Source organism: Thunnus albacares, chromosome 23 (genome assembly GCF_914725855.1).
Source record: "Thunnus albacares chromosome 23, fThuAlb1.1, whole genome shotgun sequence".
In the NCBI taxonomy this organism is placed as follows: Eukaryota; Metazoa; Chordata; class Actinopteri; order Scombriformes; family Scombridae; genus Thunnus; species Thunnus albacares.
Genome location: NC_058128.1, coordinates 14,496,092 through 14,510,000, shown reverse-complemented (window position 1 = coordinate 14,510,000; position 13,909 = coordinate 14,496,092). Strand labels below are relative to the sequence as shown.

General features: G+C 41.1%; 1 protein-coding gene across 1 annotated transcript in view; it reads right to left on the bottom strand.

The window, feature by feature from the left end:
- Positions 1 to 12,936, bottom strand: part of prickle1b (prickle homolog 1b) — a 31,017-nt gene extending 18,081 nt beyond the window's left edge. The window contains exon 1 of the mRNA XM_044342774.1: positions 12,707 to 12,936. The gene's annotated coding sequence lies outside the window, so the exon portion shown is untranslated. The remainder of the gene's footprint in view (positions 1 to 12,706) is intronic.
- Between the last annotated feature and the right edge of the window lie 973 nt (positions 12,937 to 13,909).

Sequence of the window (13,909 nt, the reverse complement as noted above, 5' to 3'; positions counted from 1 at the left end):
TTGGCCCACTTTCGACTGTTTGTGTGCCTATGTGAGATTGGGATTGTCAGCAGTAACAGAAAAATCCAATGTTAATAATGGTGTGGTGTCTTGTATGCCTCGTATTTGTTTAGCTCACCCCCATACTTACCTGAACAGATGGTAGGTTCCAGTAAGGTGAGGCTGAGAAGATAAAAAACCACTCAGTGGTCAGTAAGGTAGAGAGTAGGTGGCAGCTTGCTGTGAGGCTGCAGATTTGATCTGTTTGTCTTTTTGCTTTGCTTAAGTTATTTTTGCTGAATTTGCAGGGGTTCATTTTTGCCTCTGATTCATTAATTTTTTTGTTAATAAACATCCCCTCCTGCCTGCTGACCTGCTTCATTAACATCCCTTTAAAAATATCCAGTGCTAAACATCACGACCTTCATATTGGGTGGCAGCACTATACTCCTTCAAGCAAGACATTGAACTTCTTTGAACTTGTTGTAAATTCTCCTGAATAGTGTGAAGAGTATTAGCTTGAAAAAAATACTGACAAGTAACACAACTGAACCAAAGTTGGCAAGCCCAGACAAATAAAGCACCATGGGGGCATTTCAAACTCTGAAAGTGAAACTTGTTTTTCAAATGAAAAAATAAGTCCTCTGGTACTTATGATGCACATGATTATAGCTAAGAATGTTTTAGTTGGATAATATATAACCTCCTGTCTCATGTATTGCCATGCATCACATGGCTTAATCTGTTGTTAGACTTGCAAAATAAAGAGACACTGTATCCATTTCAGATTTTAATCAGCAGTGTCCTGGGCCAAATACACAATGGCTGACAAACCAGCTCGCACACAAATCTGCTTGACAAAAAGACCTCAGATCCACGTCTCAATTCACATCCATTGTGATTCCCCATTCAGCCCCATTCACACTGACAGATGCCTCTCAGCAGCCTTTCACACCAGGAAATGGATCTTTAGCCCTCTCTAACAAGGCCCACCAGCTTGACTTGCTGCCTCATATCAGCTCTGGTGGAAGTTCCGCTCGGTGGTCTTGTCAGTTCAGTGTTAATATTCCTTGACACTCCTTGGACAAGTGTGATTTAAGTTTCTGGTCATAAAACCCTCTGCTGAGATTTGTTAACCACCACAGGGTGTTACTTACGCACCTCTGGGACAATAGGAACAGCAATAAAAGTGCTGTAAAATGCAGGAAATTGTCAGCTAACTGGGATGGGAGCTTCAGCAGGGATTGGGTTGGAACTGCTGGCCTCAGTTTAGATTCTTCTTGTTCAGAGTTGTACAAATGATCTCTTTGAACATGGAGCTTCTGTCTGCAGTCAGTGTGATTTCTCACAAGATCAATAAAGCTATATAGGTTTGCTTTGGGTTTAGAACGAGAAGCTGGCTTCAGTTACCAGTGGCTGGTATTTCTAAACTTGTAATCTGGATCAGCATGATCCAGATAATGAAATCTTTTCTCAGTTAAGGATCAAAATGATCTCACTGACTTTGTCCGAGTATTTCAAAACATTGGAGGGTTGGATCACAGTGATCGCGATATGACCAGATAGGGTTTTCCAAATCTCGAGTCCCGGCCCCTGTATCTGAACAGAAAAAAAACATGGTGGACCATTTCATGAAAGAAGCAAGTGGTAGCACAGTGTTGGCGTCCAAATTTAAGTAAACTCCAGGGTGTGATTTGCTGGGGAAATGGTGCAGATTTGCCCACCTCTGGTCTACATATCCCTGCCTCTGCTGAGTTATTTTTATCCCCCTCATTGTGATTTACGCTGCTTCACCAATAGACCATATAAAATATCTAAAATAAAAATAGGCTATTTAAAAAAAAAAAAAAAAAAAAATCTATGGAAAGCGCTACAATGTGACAACAGTCTATCGTGCAAACAACAATAAAATCACATAATGAGATAATCCATGTTGCTGAAATTACCAAACTAGTCTAAATACCTCAAATGGACAATAATGAGCCATAATAACAACAACAACAAACAACCACACAGACAGCTTTCCTGCACTTCAGGCACTTGGAGAAGGTTTTCTGGTTTTTCAGTCATTATCCTCTGCTCTTTTTATCATTTAATTATGACTTGACGCAGTAGTCAGAGCACTCCGATGAATGCCATTGCACAAGAATGTTTAAACATAAACCGCAGGAAAATGAATGCATTTCATATACAGTTACATTTTACCTAGTGGCGGTTATAGGTATAAATGCCCATGTTTTCAATCTGGATATATCTTCATTATTTTTAACAATAGGGGATGCTACACTATTTTAGGAAAAGTCAAAGACTGGGGGACATGAATAGTTCATTAAAACATTGTAATGTACAATTGGAAAAACCACTATGGGTAAATTTTACCCTGTGGCGGTTCTAGTGTTAAATTTTGAAATACTCAAATGCAGCATTTTGTCAGGATTAAAGGTAGGATTGGATTACCAAATCTGAATCCAAATCTCCAGGATCAGAAATCTTTGCATCTGCTTTGAAATACCCAATTTTAAGATCAGATCAGAATTTGATCCAATCCAACCAATATAATCCTGTGAGATCATTTTGAAATACTGGCCGCAGATGATGCCACAGATGCTAATGAATGTTGTTCTGTAAAAAGCATTACAAAATGGAAATAATCGCTGCTTCAGTACAGCTACTGTTCAGCCTTACATGTGTATCTGTCAATCTTTGTTGTGCTTCTGGTCCTGTCTGTATCCCTGCATATGTCGACAATTATTCTGATGTTGAAGCGGATTTTCAGTAAATCCCTTCACTATTCAAAGGCTGATTGGCGTATGTTGAAGAATTATTCTATTTCAGGGCTAAATAGGGCTGTCAAACAAAGCACAGAGGCTTCTCCTTATGCATGTGTAGAGGTACACTCTTTTATTATTATTGTTTTTTGTGATTTTGGCAAAGTCTACCTCACTTAAACCGCTTAATACATGTCGTTACCTGAATCATGAGTGCAGAACAAGTCCAAGATGTCCCTGTAGGCTAAAATGCCTTGCCAAGCCAGAGTATCCTCTTGGATATAAAATGTTTCATCAGACAATTGAGGGATTATAAATCCACTGTGGAAAAACAACTGATAATAGATGATGAAATGGGTTACTCTGCATTTCAAAAACAATGATAATCTCAGGTTAGATAATGTTCTGCAGAAAATGTTAATTGCACAATATTTATTCTTGCAGTACTGCATTATTTATTGATATGCATTTAAAACAAGATAAGCTCCCATACCTGTATTTTTTGAGTGAATAACTGATGATCCCCTGCCCATTGTCCTGCTAGGAGTATTTTTGTTGTTCTTCAGACCAGACTTCCTCAGTGAAATAACAATATATGGTGCTGATAATAAATGATACACAGTGGGAGCAGTGTTCTTCTGGCTCTGTTTTTATCTTGATCGAGCATATTCAAGGATTTCTGATGTGCATGTCCCCCCGCCCCCAGGACAAATTCTGGCATACGCTTGACCTGCCAAATCAAATTCAATTTTGATTTTTTTTTACTTATATTTTGCAGATTAGCCTCCTCCATCTTGCCCTCAATGTTGAGCGAAGTTCAGTGAGCAGAGCTAAAACAGGCAGCGACATTAAACTCACCACAGTGTGAAGATCCTTTATAATACCAGAAATTAACATGAAGTGAGAGAGTACTTTCACACACTCTTACCACTTGAGTGAGGAACTGGAATATAAGTGAGAAACGCACCATCACAAAACTGTAATACCTATTAGGAAACAATAGACCTATAGTCATTATAGTACTGTGTGTGTGTGTGTGTGTGTGTGTGTGTGTGTGAGAGAGAGAGAGAGAGAGAGAGAAAGAGAGAGAGAGGAGAAAAAAGAGTCTTGTGAATCCCATCCAACGCTAATTTGATATTGTTAAGTGATGCATTCCGTCTTTAATAAAAGCCAGGTCACTGTAACCAGCATTGTGAAAGAATGTGTGTGTGTGTGTGTTTGAAGCTTCCTAATAAAAACCCAGGCCAATGCGATCACATTTCATCACACAGTATCTGCGCTTTAAAATGATCCTCTACAGGCGAGAAAGAACAGGCAGATATTTACAGCTGGAACAGAGGAGAGCAGTGACAAAAATGGAAAAAAAACATCAAAAACCAGATTGTCTTGTTCTTGTTGACAGGGAGAATGTATGTACCACTTCAGTTTTGCTTCACTTGAATGGTAAGAAAAGCAGAGGGTTCATGATTACGTCAAATATTGAAGGCTTGCAAGCTGTAATAATTTAAATAAAAGATTAAAAAAAGCTTGCTTAAAGTGGAAATAATGAAATATTAAAGCTGCTCTTGTAAGAAAAATAAATGCACAAATCAACTCATGTAGGCTGCAGATGAAAAGCAAACAGACTGCAATAAAAGAAGAAAGCAGTTTCTCTTGCTGTTGTTGTTAACAAGAAATAAAAGTGACACACTCCAGCTGCACCTGCTAGGAAAAAATGTTCTTTATTTTTACTGGCCTCCATGATGATACTTCGACTGAACTAAGAATGATGCAGCATTGTCAACGACTTTACTTGAAGTAGCTCTATCAATCTAGATACCTGTTTGACTTACAGTAAGTCGCATGTTTCAGCCAAAAGAAACAGGACTTTTAATGAGCTGTGCCACTCAAACTAGATGTGACCGACGGGTATGAATAACAAAAATAACAAAAAGAGAGAGAGGCAAATGTAAAAATGGCTACATCTGATGACATATCGTGCAAGACGAGCAGGGGTGTTGCATCACATTTAGTATGGGAAAGCTGTGGTTGTGTTGTGTGTGTATGTGTGTCTATGAATCCCCCCGTGAATTTTGTATAAGAGATAGATGTAGGCCAGGGAGTAGGGTTGTGTACACAGAGGCGTAATGACAGGACCCTGGGGGGATGGCACATCAGTCAAGCGGAACAGACACACACACACACACACACACACACACACACACAAACTGGCTATGTATTACACAACGGGTACCCTCACTTTCCCATAATTTATCGCTGGAAACACAACATGAGCTGGGAATGGCGGGTCTGACCAAGTTTGCAGCTCCGGGCACTTTGTCACACTTGGGCCGCAGTTTGGCCTACATGGCCTGGCACAGTTCTCAGGGCAGCAAAGTGACGGAGAAGGGTGTGTGCATGAAACCATATAGCCTCCCCAAGGCGCTTTTTGTTTAGTGTTATATGGGTTACTGAGCCAGCGATAGAGGGAGAGATTTTGAAAAGGGACAGATAACAAAAACAGCTGAGTGATATCAGCTTAGCTCAGCACGGCAGCTGTAACATTTTGGTGGCGGGTTTGGATGCCACGAGGGCGACAGATATCGAGGCTATGTGTTATATGAGAGTCACTTTGAGCTTGGCGCTCAAATAAACTAACTATCACAGGGAAAGTGGCGTGACTGGCCATTTTGCGGGGTGTTTGTCTCCCTCCACTCCCAGGGACTGTGGTTGAATTTGGCCAGGCAGCCGCTGTTGGCATTCCACACCGACCCTCGAGTAGCGGGCCTGAGGTTCATGGGTAAACAGACAAACCGTTTGGTGGGCTCGCTGTGTAATTTTGGAGCCTGTCTCACCCTCACGCTGTCTGTCTGTCTCTCTCCCCCAACCTCCCCCCTTGTCTTTCCAACCAGCCATATCCTCAGTTGGCCTCTCTGTTAATTCAGACCTACCTGACAGTTCTGACTAAAACCTTCTGGGTTTACTATCAGTCCCGCTCGGCGACTGTCTCAGCTCTCTCTAAACACACACTGAAGACTAATCTGCAACAGATGGGAGAAGGACCAGGGATGAAGTAGTATAAAAGGATATACAGCATATTTGTACCCCTCTGAACCAAACGATAGGGTTTCAGTGAAGTTCCAAGAAAAGCCGGAGGAGGGTTGTAATGATGTGCACAGCGGCGGCTCCCAGGGGCTTAACTGGACATATTACTTGGAGAAATAAGCTGTCCATCCGCAACCAGATGTCTGAAAGGCCCTGAGGGGGATTCCAGGAGGGCTTTCACTGAAGGGAACATGCTCACACGCTCATTCACACACTCTAACAGACACATGTAAAGTGATGAATAAATAAAAACCCTATGCAAACAAACAAATGCCTATGTGCACGGATACATACAGTACATGTGCACATGTTGGATTTCACGGGTGGCTGGTTAGAGATAATGAGCGCCTTAGCCCCCAGTTTACTGTCTGGTTTTCAAGGTCATTAGTATAAACACAAAAGACGTTTATTTACTACCTCATTAATGCAAGTGTCAATTTAAACTCGCTTTCACAAGGAAAAAAAAAAAAGGGGGGGGGACGAATGGATCTCACAGCACCCAGACAACAGTCAAATCACTGTTTGTATTGGTTTTGCGTCAAGCACTTGGAAAGCCCCGAGCTTTCATCAGCTAACAACTACCGGTGAATATCTGTTACATTCTCCTGCTCTTGGAGATGAAATTGTCCTAGCTGAAGGATACACTGCTGCTTGATTACATGCCACAGAGCACAAAAGGCAGTTGGGGACTTGTTTAAGGTGGTTATATAAGAAGACGGTACACCTCTTATTAGAATGTGCAGGTTTCGCTTTGAGGATCACTCACCATCTAGAAAAACCTGGTGAGGTTTGTGCATGAACAAATTGATTTAAACCTGCATTAACAGATTTTTTTGGCCATGTGGGGGCAGTGGAAACAAGCTGTCAACACAGCACTGACATATTATCATCTTTAAAAAAAAAGGCAACGTTAGAATTCATTTGGAGTTGTTAAAAGTAAGTTGGTCAGTTTCTCCATTAACTCCTAAAGGAAATATCTGGATTTTAAGCTGCTAAATGCTCCACTATGTTCACAGTCTAGGTGCTTACTTTGTCTTTCTGCCATTTGGTGATGGACCCAAAGAACACCTTAGGTTTTTAGAGCTTTTTTTTTGCCCCAAACAGCTGAAAACTACACTATGAGAGCATCGACAGTCGACCAAAACAGTAATGTTATGTTCTGAAAAACCAAAATAATTAGCTGAAAGATGCTATAAAGCTCTTTATATCGTCTTTCAGCTAACTGTCAACTCAGGTAATCATTTTCTGTGCGTTTGTCACTAAGAGTGACCATTTTCACATAATCATTTGGTCCATTGTTAACATAAAAATATAGATTAAATCAGCTGTAATGACCACTTCCTGCTGGGAGTAAGACTCACGCAAGTGCTCAAGCAAAGAGCAAATGTGCAGCTTTTGGTGAATTTAGTCAGATTCGGGTCTGTACTTTGCTCCCCACCCTCATTTACACAGAATTTATCTCAACAAGCCATTTCCTGACTCCGGGTGGCATCAGATTGGATGGAATCATTTCCCTTCTGGGTGAATTAAGAGGCTGGTATTCCTCGGGGATGGTGTAAGGCAACATGGAGATAGATAGGGAAAGTCTCCAGAGACCCCTACAGAGACAGGCGACCACCCAACAGCCATTCGTGCCATAGAAAGATTGGGTAAATGTTAACTAAATATTTCATCATACAATTTGTTTCTTAAATGAATCTTCTGTTTACTGGAGAAAAACATATTGACAATGTTTAGAACACGGAAAAAACTGCGAGGTGCATCTATGAAAACATCCTGTGCCATCTGATGATTAGTACATATTGGGGGAGAGTTGGAGAGGTTAAAGAAAGGGGGTAAGCATGTGCAAAAAAGGAGAGAAAAGATGGAATTGCAGTTAGAAGAGGAAAAGAGCAGACTGTCCCAAATTAAGACCAAGTTTAGACATTCAGCTCAGGAGCTCTTCTTCGCCTCAGGAACACAATGTCCAACACATGAGACCACATGAGACCAATTTAAGGAGGGGAGGCAAGAGCTAAGTCATGAAATCCTGATGCACACACCCAAATGTTGTTCCCAAAATCACAAAGAAAAGGTTTCCCTCTATATCCATTTTGGAATATTCATGAAAAATGACATGGTTCTTCCCTTTATTAAATATAGCTATTTTTAGCCAATGGTGTCTCCATAATTGTTATTATTCATTATATACTTAATCTTCATGACAAAAAAGTAGGTGTCACCTACATTTTAGAGCAATATTTTTCAAAAATAAGCTTTGCATGATGCAAACAGTTGCAAGTTTAGCTGTTTTCATGGAACCATGGAAAACCACATTTTGATTTTTATTCACTAGGCTCACAACATCCCTGTTGCATGTGAACCACGTATCTCTGAAATGTCATGACATTAGATCTGTGGCAATGCATTTTTGACATTATCCAATGGATTTAGAAAAGGGTTTTATGGGCCCCAGTGGTCTGACAATCTTCTCAAACTGCAGCGCAGCATGTGATTCTTCAACTGAGGTGAAAACATCAAATCACGAAAAACATCCAACTGTGTAACACGCAGCAAAATTGGGATTAGGAGGTTTTCACATCACAACAGCAATAAGAAAGGCAAATTGTGTGAACGATGTAGCACCCAACAAACCAGAATCTGTTATGGAGACCTTTTTATGTTTTTTTTTCCCAATCAAAAACAAAACTGAAAGCTATCATTTGTGTAACTTCTGCCTCAGGGTGGTCATTTAACTGAGAATAATTACGTGGTTGTTGTACAGCGATCCTGTCTTCCTATATAAGACTCTGCTTCTATCTATACTGTTTACCTTAACTAGAGCTTTAAAGCCTTTTAATTATTATCATCTAATAATCATCACCTTTAATGTCTCCATAACTGCTGCGACTGGCGACTGGCAGTGTCTGGGCAAGTGTGTGTGTATGTGTGTGTGGGTGTGAGTGGCTTTAATCATCATCAAATAGAGCTGTGTGTACAGGTAATTAAGCTGGTGCCAAATCGACTCTCACTCGCAGGCACGAGTCGGGAACTCTCAACAACACCTCCGCTTTGCATCGCTTAGCAAGTGCTGGGGGCAACTTTATTTAAGCTCCACTGCAAGTTTTGACACAGAATTCAGTTCAACTCCCACTCTGAGTCCATTACTCAGTGTCTGATATTCTTCTAAGCTCTGAATTACTTTTCCTCCCCACAAACTGACCATAATACTAGGTTTGTAGAGCCAGTGCGGCCTGCAGGGTTTGGTCTGTAACCACTCAATGAGCACAAGGATCACGGCTAGTGTTCGTATATCAAGGACTGCTGTCCTCACCCCTACACCCACACACACACACTTTTACACACCGCACCCTTCACCTCCTCAGCATAGCCATGGTTTATGACTACTGTGGGCCAACATTAGCTTCCTTTTCACCATTTATAGAGCAATATTTACATCCAGCATGAATGACCTGAAAAAAGCTGATGCTGGACGAACATTTCCATCAAATGTAGTGAAAAACCAACAACTATTTGCATGTTGGGCCACAACTAATGTATCATTTGGTCTATAAATTGTAAGAGTGTTGGATGTTCAATACGCAACATGCTGCAACATTTGAGAAGCATTTGTTTGATAAATGACCTAGATGATTCATCGAAATTTGCATGTAATCTCCAACTGCACCATTTATATTGCTCCAGGTTACTGGTAGTTTACTGGTGGTCCTGGGTGGTTCACATATAAAATGAAGAATATTACCTTGAGACTTGTTTTGTTTCTGTGCTTCCAAGAAATGTCTGTTTTTCATTGTGCACTGTTCTGTTTCTTCCGTTCAGTGATTGGCCCTTCACACACAACTACAGGGGATAGCTGCTTGGCAAGCGTGGGTGTGTGTCTGTGTGTGTCTGTGTGTGTGTGTGTGTGTGTGTGTGTGTGTGTGTGTGTGTGTGGGTGTGTGTGTAGGTGTGTTTTCTGAGGTTTGGAATGATTTACACAACCCCACACTCGATTAATTCCAGTATGACAGCACAAACTTGCCTGTGTGTACACACGTTGGTCTGAGGTATTAGGCTGACAGAGGTGCACAGACAGAACAGTGTTGACTTACTAATAACTGGAGGTCTCTCTCTCTTTTTTTTTTTTTTTTTTTTTTTTTTTTTACAGATGCACACACATATGCAAACACACACACACACTTCACATTCATGTTTATGTTTCTTATTGGTTCCATTTACTTAATCTGATGCCAATCTTTGCTCCAACTCAAACACCAGGACGCAAGAAATCTGTGAATGCTACACAACCCCCCTGAACCACAGTCAGCCAGCAGCAAGCCATCCTAAATGTATACACCACTAGTTTATATTTATAAAATTACGCACTGGAAATGTGAAGCAATGCTCCAAAACACTATATTTTCATTTTCAACAGGACAAAAAAACATTAATTGAAGTCCAAGAATTTAAGTCATTAAAAAGTTCCAAAATTTGTCTTCACGTTGTTTTAAAAGCTGTTAATTTTCATCTGGACTGAACCTCTTGAGCTTCAAACAAAAAAAGGTGAAACATAGCACATCTTGAGCTCTTCAAACAGTTTTTACTGCCGTGATCAGATGAGGTGTTTTAGCTGTGGAGCCAATGGCTCTAAATCCAGAACACCCTTGGTCGCTGAGCAAAAAGGTTTTCCAGGAGAGTGTCCAACAATATCAAAACAATCTCTAGGCTGGATTTCCTCTCTGGCACTAAAACCCCGCTGGAGAATGAGAATCTGGGTTGCATATGAGAAAATGAAGAAGTGTAGGATGAGGCCTTGTGCTTCTAATCTAAAGATACGGTTCTGAAAAAGAAAAGATCTGCATACATCTTCTGCCAAAGCTAGAGTCATAATAGTGTGACGTTAAATGTCGAGTCACTCTCTGTCTTTTGTTACATCCTGAAAGGTCATCTCTTCAAGGGCTGCTTCACATCTTCCCCTCTGATTCACATCCTCCTGAGAACATTTTCCTCCCCTCTTCGCTTTGACATGTTTAACAAAAACAGCCTTTTCACCTTGGCTCTCATTTGTTAGGCTAGGAACAGCATTCTATCAAACTTTATCATTATGCAAACAAACACTTCTACTGTGTTGACTTTAAAATCATTCCGCTGCACACATGTTTCTGCGGGTGACGGCATCAATAAGACACAAAAGACACTGTTCAGCATCCATTAAATGCATAGAATCAATGTTATGTCCCTTAGCAGTCAGTAGTCAAGCCAGGCATACCAATCATTTCAGCTACTGCTTGGCTTGACTCTCCTGTGTGGCTCAAATGGCTGACCAATTAACAGCAGCTTAACTCCTGGGTCCAAACACCTATCTGACACACAGGCACACACACACACACACACACACACACACACACACACACACACACACACACACACACATATATAAGCAAGGACAGACACAGAAACACACATGCATGCACACACGCACACAGGAAGCTCACAAAGAAATAGACAAGCAGATGCACAAGCACACCAACACCTAGTACCACACACAGACAAGTACACACACACACACGCACACAGATACATACTCATTAACAAAGGCTTAGCATTGCAGAGTGTATCCCCCCAGCAAAGGCAGACTGGCCTCCCACAGAGGGGGAATACACCTCAGTCATCTGATCCTCATTCTTGGCTGCTCTGATCCTGGATCAGCTAACGGGAGTTTGCCGTTTATTTCCAGTGACCCAGTCTGCACGGCATGACAACTCCATGTATTGACACAGGAAAGTCTACTTCAAAATATCCCCAATATAAAAATGTAAAATTTAAGCCACAGATCAGAGTGAAGAAAATGAAGTAAACAAGCTTCCTTCAAGTATTAAGAGTTTATTCTGAGTAATGCTCCAGGATGCTTTTGAAATCACAGAATTTGACCATTTATAATATATAAAACGCAAACAACAGGATCCAAAAGCCTGCTGCTCTCACTGCAGCATCTTCACAAATCTCTCCCACCACTAGGTGCCACCACTGGCTTCAATACAGATCACACCACACTGAAAAGTCACTAGGGCTCTTATTCAGTGTTAAAACATTTTTCCTTTGCTATCTACATTTATTTTCAAGCAATTTGATGAGTGTCTCAGAATTAACCCACGTAACTGAACTTATACGAAGAAAAACAAATAAATCTAGAAGCAATTTCACCACTCTGGAAAAGACCAAAATTAACACCCTAAAGTTTTAACACCTGTTTTAAAAGTAGACTAAAGTTTGAAGCATGATTGGATATGAGATAATGAATACAGACAGTCTTCCTCGCTCTCTTGCTCTGTGTGGCTGAAGTGATGTGGCTTCACTTTGTAATGTTTCTGTGGATTTGGGCTGTGGTCTGTCAGCACTGATGTGATCCCGAAGAGTTCAAGAGCTCGTAAACGGAGGAAAAAGAGGAGACGGAGAGAGGCAGAGAGAGGGAGACCACCTGAGTGACAAGCAACAGCTGAGTTCACACATCTGGAAACCAAAATGCAACCCTCCATTAAGTGCGTCTTTACACACTCTCTCCAAATCCCCCCGACTCAGCCGCAGTTTCACTTTTTTTTTCTCTCTCTCTCTCTTTCTCCCTTTCGGATAAAATGTGTCACAGAGCCTCAACTAACTCTTTTTCTCCTCGCTTTGGTGTGTCTGGTCATGAAGTAACGGACAGACAAATCATCTCTTGTTGTTTGGTGTATGGTCGTTTCTAGAAGATGAAGGCAAACAAGCCTCTCTAGATTTGAGCTTCAGCAGATTTTTCATAGTCTTAAATGTAATGCAAACCCCTACTTTCACACAGTACATTTAAACAGCATTTAGAAAATAATAAAATATTCGCAGTTTTTCTGAGTCAAAAAACTCACCAGAGGCAACAACTTGGTCCGGAGTCGGGCTGAATATTCCGTTTATCAGAATAAAATCACGACTGTGGAGGCATCCGGGCGTGCGGCAACCATCAAATACAACTGAATGCCTTTTGGAGTCCGGAATCAGCTCAACAGATGGGTTCTTTCAGTGCATGATCATGGATAGAGGGAGGGAGAGAGAGAGAGAGAGAGGGAGAGAGAGTGACGCTCATCAGGGCTGAGCGCTGCGCGGCTCTGGCACCAAGTTAAAGCGTCGAGAAATGACATTTGCGCTGCTCCATGCCTATTGGCTTAAACACGAAGCTCCCCCCCTCCTCTCTCCCTCCTCCACACGCACACACATCTCCCTCTCCCTCTTACTTGCAGACAGTATGCAGTATTGTGTACATCTTTATGGATATATGTTTGGAGACAAAATAAAGTCAACTTCATTTGTTTTTCTAAAGGATATGAAGTTCCCATTAGAATATGAGTGTTATGAATACAGTAAAGCATGATGAGGTCACTGTAAACTCATTAGTGACAGACAGAGGGACACTGCAACTGCCCATAGGAATAGTGCAGCAATTATGTCATAAAATGTCCTTTGGGTTCACCTTTTCCTCACAAATTATACACAAGAGTTTTAGTCCTGGGTTAACTGAGAAATGAGCAAAATCAACAACATAACAATTTCCTTTCCTGGCTTTGACATGTGTGACATACTGTATGCTCACATACTGCATGATTGCGCCACACAGTAGCCTCCTGAAACTCAAAACTGACAGATTGTCATGATGCTTGAAGGTGTTATGTACTGTACAGTATGTCATTTCAAGCTCTGCTGGACATATGAGACCGTGAATGCGTTGTACTTCAATAATCCAAAGTGGCTTCCTTTATGTACAGTATCTATGACCATTAGTCAATATCCAAGCATCATAAGTTAACTATAGCTGCATTCTTCATCTTCATCAGTAGCTGTTTGGTCCTTCAGGATGGTCCAGGGGCCAACAATGGGCACAGGAGAGTTCAGGTGGAGAATGAAAGTGAAGGAGGGAAATGCTGGATATTCTGAAAATCCCTCCCTGGGCAGAAAAAGGTTAAAAAATAAGTTTGTCCTGCCAATTACCCTAAGAAGTTATATCGTGTTTTACCCCTTGATCCACTAAAACATAGCTCTCAGCAATTTATGATACTGAAACGCTTAGAATGTGTTCC